At 37.1% G+C, this 9,585-nt stretch overlaps 1 non-coding gene across 1 annotated transcript; it reads right to left on the minus strand.

Annotated features, from left to right (window-relative positions):
• Nucleotides 1-659: 659 nt before the first annotated feature.
• LOC121208974 (small nucleolar RNA R71) lies at nt 660-766 on the minus strand. The gene has a single exon (XR_005904094.1). It is a non-coding gene; the product is annotated as a small nucleolar RNA R71 (small nucleolar RNA).
• Between the last annotated feature and the right edge of the window lie 8,819 nt (nt 767-9,585).

Here is a 9,585-nt window from a genome sequence, read left to right on the forward strand (position 1 = left end):
TTTAGCCATTTTAGTTTTATTGCAATTTAAATTTTTATTTTCTTTTCTAATTCTTCATTTATTTTCTTTTGACAGGTTTTTCTAGTTTATGACCCGAAGAAACCCATCATGACCACTACTTTTTGACAGTGAGATTGATCGTACAGTTCGCAGACACCGAAGAGAAATAAGGCGAAGCTTACGATACACAAAGGAAGAGCAAGAGGACAATACTTCAACCACAACCGATGAGATGGCTGAAAACTAAGAAAATCCGCTACCTCCTGCGATTGCTGTTAATCAGAATCCTGCTCTGCGCATTATGTATGATTATGCTAAACCTCCTTTAGCAGGAATTGAATCGAGCATACTTAGACCTATTGTAGCTGCTAATACTTTTGAACTAAAACCTAACATAATTCAAATGATACAACAGTTTGTTTAGTTTGATGGTTTGAAGGACGAGGATCCCAACGCTCACTTGGCAAACTTTTGGAACTATGTGATACATTTAAATTAATGGAATTTTTTATGACGCCATTCGCCTTCGGTTATTCCCTTTTTTATTGAGAAACAAAGCTAAATAGTGGTTGAACTCGTTGCCACGGGGGTCAGTCACTACTTGGGAGCAAATGACCAAAAATTTTTTATTAAAATTTTTTCTACAGGCTAAAACGGCTAAATTACGTAATGATATCTCTCTTTTTGTGCAGATGGATTTAGAAACACTCTACGATGCATGGGAGAGATACAAGGACCTCTTGAGAAGATGCCCTCACCATGGGTTACCACTCTGGCTACAGGTTCAAACCTTTCATAATGGCCTGAATCTTTCGACTCGACAAATGGTTGACGCAGCTGTTGGCGGAACCATCAATAATAAGACACCTGAAGATGCCTATGAATTTATAGAGGAGATGTCACTGAATAACTATCACTGGCAAGTCATGAGGACAAAGCCAACGAAAACAGCTGACATTTATAGCGTCGATTCAGTCACCATGCTCTCTAATCAAGTAGAACTCTTGAATAAGAAAATTGATGGTTTTCTTAGTTCTTCACAGGTTCACCCAGTAATGCAGTGCGAAGCACGTGGAGGTGAATCAAGCAGTTCAGAATACCCACCTTATGGCCACAACATGGAGAACAAACAGTTAAATTACATGGGTAACAATCCTCGATATCAAAACAATCTTTATAGCAATACTTACAATGTAGGTTGGAGGAACCACCCAAATTTTTCATGGGGAGGCCAAGGATATCAGAGACCACCACCCCCTCCATGCTTTCAGCAACCACTGTACTAGCAGGAGAAAGAGCCAAACCTTGAGGAGATGCTAACCAAATTCATCTCGATGTCAGAAACTCATTTTTAGAATACCGAGACAACACTCAAAAATCAAAAAGCATCAATCCAGGGGCTCGAAACCCAGATAGGTCAGCTCGCTAAATTGATATCTAAAAGACCACCAAGAAGTCTACCTAGTAATACTGAACCCAACCCAAAAAAGCACGTGAAAGCAGTTACACTAAGGAGTGGGAAAGTGTTAGCTGAATCTAAAAAGAAGCCACCATAAGAAGCTGACAGAAAGGAGGTCGAACCCAAAAACAATGACAACTTAATGCCAAAGGAATATAAACCACCAATCTCATACCCAGCAAAGTTGAAGAAAGACCGCATGGATGCACAATTAGTAAATTTATTGAACTTTTTAAACAACTGCATATTAACTTACCTTTTGTTGAAGCCATATCGCAGATGCCTATATATGCAAAATTTTTAAAGGAACTTCTAACAAACAAAAGGAAGTTTGAAGACTTATCTATAGTGGAACTTAATGAGGAGTTCTCAGCCATACTCCAAAACAAACTACCAACCAAACTGAAAGATCCAGGAAGTTTTTCTATTCCCTACTTAATTGGTAGTTTGAATGTTGATAAAGCACTAGCTGATTTAGGCGCCAGCATTAATTTGATGCCATATAAAATGTTTAAACAACTTGGTCTTGGGGAACCTAAACCCACTAGGATGAGTATTCAATTAGTTGATAGATCTGTTAAATATCCTAGGGGAATTATAGAGGACGTACTTGTAAAAGTAGATAAATTTATATTCCCTGTTGATTTCGTTGTGCTTGACATGGATGAAGATGTTGAGGTGCCTTTAATTTTAGGTCGACTATTTTTAGCCACTGCTAGGGCTGTACTTGATGTGGGTGATGGTAAATTGGTACTTAGAGTAGGTGACGAAGAGACTATTTTTAAAATTTATGATGTCATGAGATTTTTTAGAGAACAGGATGACTCATGTTATTTTATCGACTCTATTGATCATGCTACTCAAGATTCTTTTCAGGAAATTGTACACAAGGACACGATGGAACTATGTCTCGCCCAAGGAGAGGGGATGGATGATGATTCTGAAATAGGAACTGAACTAAACTCCAATGAAACATCCCCAAAACTAGTAGAATATGAGGGAATTAAGGTAAAAGATAAACTTAAGCAAAAACCCTCTATTGACGAACCTCCCAAATTGAAACTTAAACAATTGCCAAATCACTTGGAATATGCATTCCTTGGAAATAATTCCACATTACCGGTAATTATTGCATCCAACTTGCAACCAAAGGAGAAAGAGGAATTACTTCAAATATTAAGAGAGCATAAAAGGGTCATAGCTTGGAAAATTTCTGACATGAATGGGATCAGCCCTTCTTTTTGCACCCACAAAATTTTAATGGAAGATGAATATAAACCATGCGTGCAAGCCCAAAGATGACTGAACCCCAACATGAAGGAAGTTGTTAAAGCTGAGGTAATTGAACCCCTAGATGTTGGAATTATTTCTCTTATTTCTAACAGTTCTTGGGTGAGTCTAGTGTAGGTTGTTCCTAAGAAAGGAGGCATGACTGTTGTAGCCAATGAGAAGAATGAATTAATCCCAACAAGGACAGTCACAGGTTGGAGAGTGTGCATTGATTATAGGAAGCTAAATGATGCCATAAGAAAAGACCACTTTTCCCTTCCATTCATTGACCAAATGTTGGAAAGATTGTCAGGTCACATGTACTACTACTCTTTAGACGGAATCTCTGGCTATTTCCAAATCCCAGTAGCTCCTGAAGATCAAGAAAAGACGATATTTACATGTCCATACGGTACGTTTGCTTATCGTAGAATGCCTTTTGGATTATATAATGCTCCTGCTACTTTTCAGCGCTGCATGATGGCCATTTTTGACGAACTCGTAGAAGACATCATGGAGGTATTTATGGATGATTTTTTGGTTTTCAGTAACTCTTTCCATCTTTTCCTAAAAAAATTAAAACGAGTGTTAATAAGATGTGAGGAAACAAACCTTGTACTTAATTGGGAAAAATGTCACTTTATGGTTCAAGAAGGTATTGTGTTAGGACATAAAATTTCTAGTAAGGTTGATAAATATAAAATTGAAACCCTGATTTGGTTAAGGTTATTAGAAGCTTCTTAGGACATGCTGAGTTTTATAGAAGATTTATTAAAGACTTTTCCAAAATAGTTAAGCCTTTGACTAAATTACTAGAAAAAGATGTGCCTTTTAATTTCGATCAGGAGTGTTTAGAAGCGTTTAATACTTTAAAGGATAAACTTACTAGAGCTTCAATTATAATTGCACCTGTTTGGAATTCACCTTTTGAACTAATATGCGATGCGAGTGATTTTACAATAGGTGCAGTTTTGGGACAGCGAAGAGATAAACATTTTCAACCTACCTATTATGCTAGCAGGATTTTGACAGCCGCACAAGAAAACTACACCACCACGGAAAAAGAGCTGCTAGCTATGGTTTTTACATTCGATAAATTTAGGCCATATTTAATATTGTCTAAAGTTGTCGTTTATACTGACAATTTCGCTCTTCGCCACCTTTTGACCAAAACTGATGCAAAAGCTCGAATCATTCGATGGATCTTATTATTGCAGGAATTTGACTTGGAGATTAAGGATAAGAGAGGAGCTGAAAATCTTGGGACTGACCATCTCCCTAGGCTTGAAAACTCAAGTACCAAAGAACCAGATGACATTGAAATAAATGATTCATTCCCTGAAGAACAATTTTTTGCTATATCTAATTCTGAGGTACCTTGGTTTGCAGATATTGCAAATTTTTTAGCCACTAACATTATCCCAAAAGGGTTGACACATTAGCAAAAGAAGAGATTCTTCACTGATGTGAAAAACTACTTCTGGGAAGACCCTTTTCTTTTCTGTAAATGTGCAGATCAAATTATTAGGAGATGCGTTACAAGGACAGAAGCATTGAAAATCTTGGAACATTGCCACTTAGGACCGGCTAGAGGACATTAGGTGGAAATAAGACTGCACATAAAGTCCTCGAATCAGGTTTTTATTGGCCCACTCTATTCAAAGACGCCAACAGGTATGTTACTTCTTGCGACAAATGTCAAAGGATAGGTAATATATCCAAACGTGATGAAATGCCTCAGACATATATGCTCTCATGTGAAATATTTGACGTTTGGGGTATCGACTTCATGGGTCCATTCCCTAGTTTATTCAGGAATAAATACATCTTAGTAGTTGTTGATTATATGTCCAAATGGGTTGAAGCCCAAGCTTTACCTACTAATGATGCTAAAGTAGTAGTACAATTCCTGAAGAAACTTTTCTCTCAATTTGGTACACCTAGAGCAATTATTATTGATAGGGGTACTCATTTTTGTAACGCCCAATTTGACAAGACCCTCAAGAAATACGGATTTCATCACAGAACAGCTACCCCTTATCACCCTCAAACTAGTGGCCAAGTCAAAGTAGCGAACCGAGAGCTTAAACGTATCCTAGAAAAGACAGTAGAATTAAACAGGAAGGATTGGGCGATGAAAACAGATGATGCTTTATGGCTTATAAAACTGCTTTTAAGACTCCCATAGGAACATCACCTTACAGACTTGTTTATGGGAGAAGTTGTCACCTACCGTTTGAGTTGGAACATAAGGCATTCTGGGCTATAAAATTTCTAAACCTTGACCCCAAACTTGCAGGTGAAAATAGGTTGATGTAGTTGAACGAGTTAGATTAGTGGCGAGCCAATGCATATGAAAATTCGTGCCTATATAAGGAAGCGACAAAGCGCCGCCACGACGCCCATTTAAAGCAACGAAGGCAATTTGAAGTTGGATCTTGTCCTGTTATATAAATCGAGGCTCAAATTGTTTCCTGGAAAGCTTAAATCACGATGGTCAGGTCCTTTCGTAGTTCAAACTGTATTTTCATATGGTACAGTAGAGGTAAGTCATCCATCACAAGGCACTTTTAAGGTAAATAGGCATCGTCTCAAAATGTATAACGATGAGAATTTCAAAGAAGATAAAGAGGAGCTGCAGCTCCATGAAGTTACCTAAATACACCCACATAGTAGAGTCAAGCTCAGATTATAAACAAGCACTTCTCGGGAGGCATCCCAAACACTAACAGTGCTAACGTCTTTAAATTTTAGTCTTTAACATTTAATTCACTAACTGAGTCACTGAACACAGGATTTTCAAGAACCACACAGCTAGGCACACGGCCGTAGGCCGTGCACATACCACGGGATACAACACGGCATTGCACTACGGTCGTATGAAAACAGCGCAAAATTTTTTCCCCAACACAGGATGCGATAAGTTGCCACGGCCGTGCGACATGGCTGTGGGCAAATCTGCCAAAATAACACGGGCGTACGACACGCTCGTGTGTTGAAACCATAGGCAAACCTATAAATTTAGCACAGGTGTTTGACACGCATGTGCCTAGCCCCCGTGGTCGACACTATCACAATAACATGGGCGTGTGCCTACATACACGAGTGTAAGAGAAGAGAACGAAGACTGACACGACTGTGCAACATGGTCATGTACACCAATGTGTCCAATTTCAAAAACCACGAAACGCACGGGCTAAAACGAAGGCACACAAGCGTGCCCCACAGCCGCATACCCCAATTTCTCTATAAACACCTATTATTTATTTTAGCTTTATCTTTATATTTTGAAATTACTTTTTATTTCCTGTTAATACTATTTTGTCTTGAGTTTTTTACAATTTTTATTTTCAGCTATTTCATTATGAGTAATTATGCTTCATTATATTTCCTAAAGAGTTCATAATTTTATCACAGTCATAAAGAGCTCCAAAGCTCATCATCAAACAAGAACTAAAAACTCCAATGGCGTAGGACTTATGGACTAATGAATCTCTACCACCACCGAAGTATCCTCCTCCACTCTCATCATTGCTTTGGCCGATTTTTCTCCATAACTCCAATTCAAGGAGTTTATTCATCATTCAAAAAGTTTTACCTCTCTCCCTCTCTTATGATTATATATCTATACTTTTCAGTATATCCATCTTTGTACATTGAGGGTAATGTACATCTTAATTGTGGGGGGTCTTTCATATCATCATTAGAAATCCCTGAATTTTGTCTTATTCTCACGTGAATCACTCATATCACTATTAGAATGAATTTTAATTAATTTATGATTTTTATTGATATGTCTTGAATTAAAACATGTCAATTATGCATTAATTATTTAAACTTTAAGATATTATGGAATCAAGCATGATTAGTTGATTTTTGAAGAATTAAAAACTTTTAGGTTGTTTCCCTAAGTTTAAGTATTATCTTGAGTTGAAATTCACAAGTTTGAACATCAAAAAGCCATAATTTTTGTGAGATCTTGAGCCTTTAGAGCATATTTTACTCCTTTCATGCTCACTTTTATTATGAGTGTGTCACTTTTATTATGCATGTCAAGACCACACCATTTGATTTGATATGTCAAGATGATAAAGGCACTTAGGTTTAACCCACTCACTCCACAAAAGCCTACCTTCATAATTAACCCTTAGTGAACCCCTTTGAGCCTAACAAGCCATTAATTGATTTACCTTCAATATTAACCCATAACCCATTATTGTTGAAATCCCCTAATTTAATCCCTATTTTTGTCAAGATTTGATTTGAAAAAATTGCCTAGTTATTTTTTGTTTTTCTAAAACTTTTAACTTGTTTTTAAAAAAAATTACTTCAATACATATTAGTAGTAATTCGTCGTTTTTGAGCTTGAGTGTTAATTCCATATTCTGAGAAGAAGCTTACTTGTAGTCAACTGATGACTAGTTATTTTTCTAGCTAGGTAATTTTTCAATTCAATCTCGATTCTAACATCTTCTTTTAGCTTGTGACCACACCCCTAACCAAATCCACGTTACAACCCTCTAAAAGACCTTTTTGATTGATGTATAAGCTCAATTTATAGTGGTGGAGATTTGATTTTCAAGCAAGTCTATGGTAATAACTTTTCATATTGACTAATGAGTCCTTTTATTGATGTCTTTAAACACCTTGAGTGATTTGAGTGAATCTTTAGTGAGGATTTTAAACTCTGTGATATTTTGATTAAATGTAATCACTTAGATGAGGGAGACACCTATGTTTCGTGATAAAATGCTCAACTTGGAATGTTTGAAACTTTGATGTACTTTTAGTTGAATTTTTAATGTATGAGTACTTATGGATTATTTTGAGATATTATTGATAAGGATTAGAAATTGAAAAGAATTTATTTCGATTGTGAGTTGAGGATTTTGCTTGAGGACAAACAAATGCTTACGTGTGCGGGTATTTGATAAACCATAATTTATACATATTTTTATCCCATGCTTAACGCATTTATGGATGGTTTCTCCTTAAAATTGGTTGATTCGATGCTCCTAATCCTTTAATTTCATATTTTATACTTAGGTGAGCATAGGAGAGTAAAAAGACGAGAAACGGGCCGAAAACAGAGAAAATGGACCCACGTTGGAAATCAACACGGCCTGGACTTTCTCACACGGGCATGTCCCACGGCCGTGTCCCTTTGGCAAGATTGAAGCACGACTTACACGGGTGGATCACACGCCCGTGCCCATTTAACAGCCTTAACCACGGCCTTAAGTAATCGCACAGGGCGTGTCCCTGCCGAGCCCAAGTTTAGGCCAATTTGGAAAAGGCCAATTTTGAGGGCTCTTACGCATTCCAAAGCCTATTTAAACACCCAAGGAGACACTTAGATGGGGGAGGCAGAGGAGGAAGCAAGGAATTACTCAAGGGAAGCTGATTGATCAATCTCAGGAGTCGAATTTATCATCAAGACTGAAGATGTAATGCCCCGTACCCGAGATCGTTGCCGGAGTCGGACACGAGGGGTTCACAGACTAAATTCGCTTACTATCGCAGTCCATTTTCAAAATTTCCAGACAGCTGGCTAACTGTGTCGCTGTCACCTTAAAAATCATATCTTGAGTTTCACAACTCGAAAATCAGTTTCTTGATTTTTCCCTGAAACTAGACTCATATGTCCATCTACATATTGTTTTCTAGAATTTTTGGTCGGGCCAATTAGTACAGTTTATTAGTTAAAGTCTCCCCTATTACAGGGTGTGACTACACTGACCTTCATGAATTACAATTTAGATATCTCCCTGTACATGGCTTCAATACTGATGCTGTTTGTTTCTATAGAAACTAGACTCAGAGAGGAATCTATACATATATGGCATGACTCCTAATTATCTCTGGTTAATTTATAATGAATTTCCAAAGTTGGAACAGGGAATCCAGAAACTGTTCTGGCCCTGTTTCACAAAAACCTAATTATCTCTTAACATACCACTCGTATGACCGTTTCGTTTCTTCCATATGAAAGTGGATTCATCAAGGTTCATTTAAATAATTTATTCACTATTTAATTCCATTTCTACTATTTTTAGTGATTTTCCAAATCTACATCACTGCTGCTGTCAGCATCTGCCTTTAAGGTAGACTTTACCTATTTCATAGTTTCCATGATTCAACTAGCCCTTTTAGCATAAATAGCACAAATTATGATAGTGATTAACCATTCCCATGGCCAATCCTTGTTAAGCATATCCACACCTCTCAATAACCATATCCATACCAAATGATTATAACATTATGCTCAAACATATATAAGCCATTTTCGCATGGCTATCCAAAATTATACAAAACCGAAGGGTACATGACCAACAACAAAAGGGTAGTCCTATACATGCCATTTTCATAGTTCAACCAAAAGTGTACCAAAAGGGTTTTGATAGTGTGGGCGACTTCGACTTCAATAATCCCGAATCCGATAACTGACGAACCAAAATCTATAAAACAGAGATTCAAAGAACGGAGTAAGCATTTAATGGTTAGTAAGTTTTAAGCAAAACAAAGTGTTCTCAATCACTATCATTGGTCATTCATTTCAACTGTTCGATGAAGTTAATCTAGAGCTTCATCTCGATCTATAATATCATTAAACGCAACACTTGGCTGCCACATATATACTTTCGAATAATAATGACCTAGATGGTCAAATATTTCCAAAGCACATTCTTCATCGATTTTCAACTTTCAATAATCCTTTCCACTTGTTCATAATCACATCCATACTTTTAAGTATTTCAACATGACAAGTACTAAATTACCATAGGCACATAAAGAACCAACATATTCCTTATCACATATATGTAAGCTTACAAATCATAATCCTTACCTTGTACTGG

This window comes from Gossypium hirsutum, chromosome A10 (genome assembly GCF_007990345.1).
Source record: "Gossypium hirsutum isolate 1008001.06 chromosome A10, Gossypium_hirsutum_v2.1, whole genome shotgun sequence".
Classification (NCBI taxonomy): domain Eukaryota; kingdom Viridiplantae; phylum Streptophyta; class Magnoliopsida; order Malvales; family Malvaceae; genus Gossypium; species Gossypium hirsutum.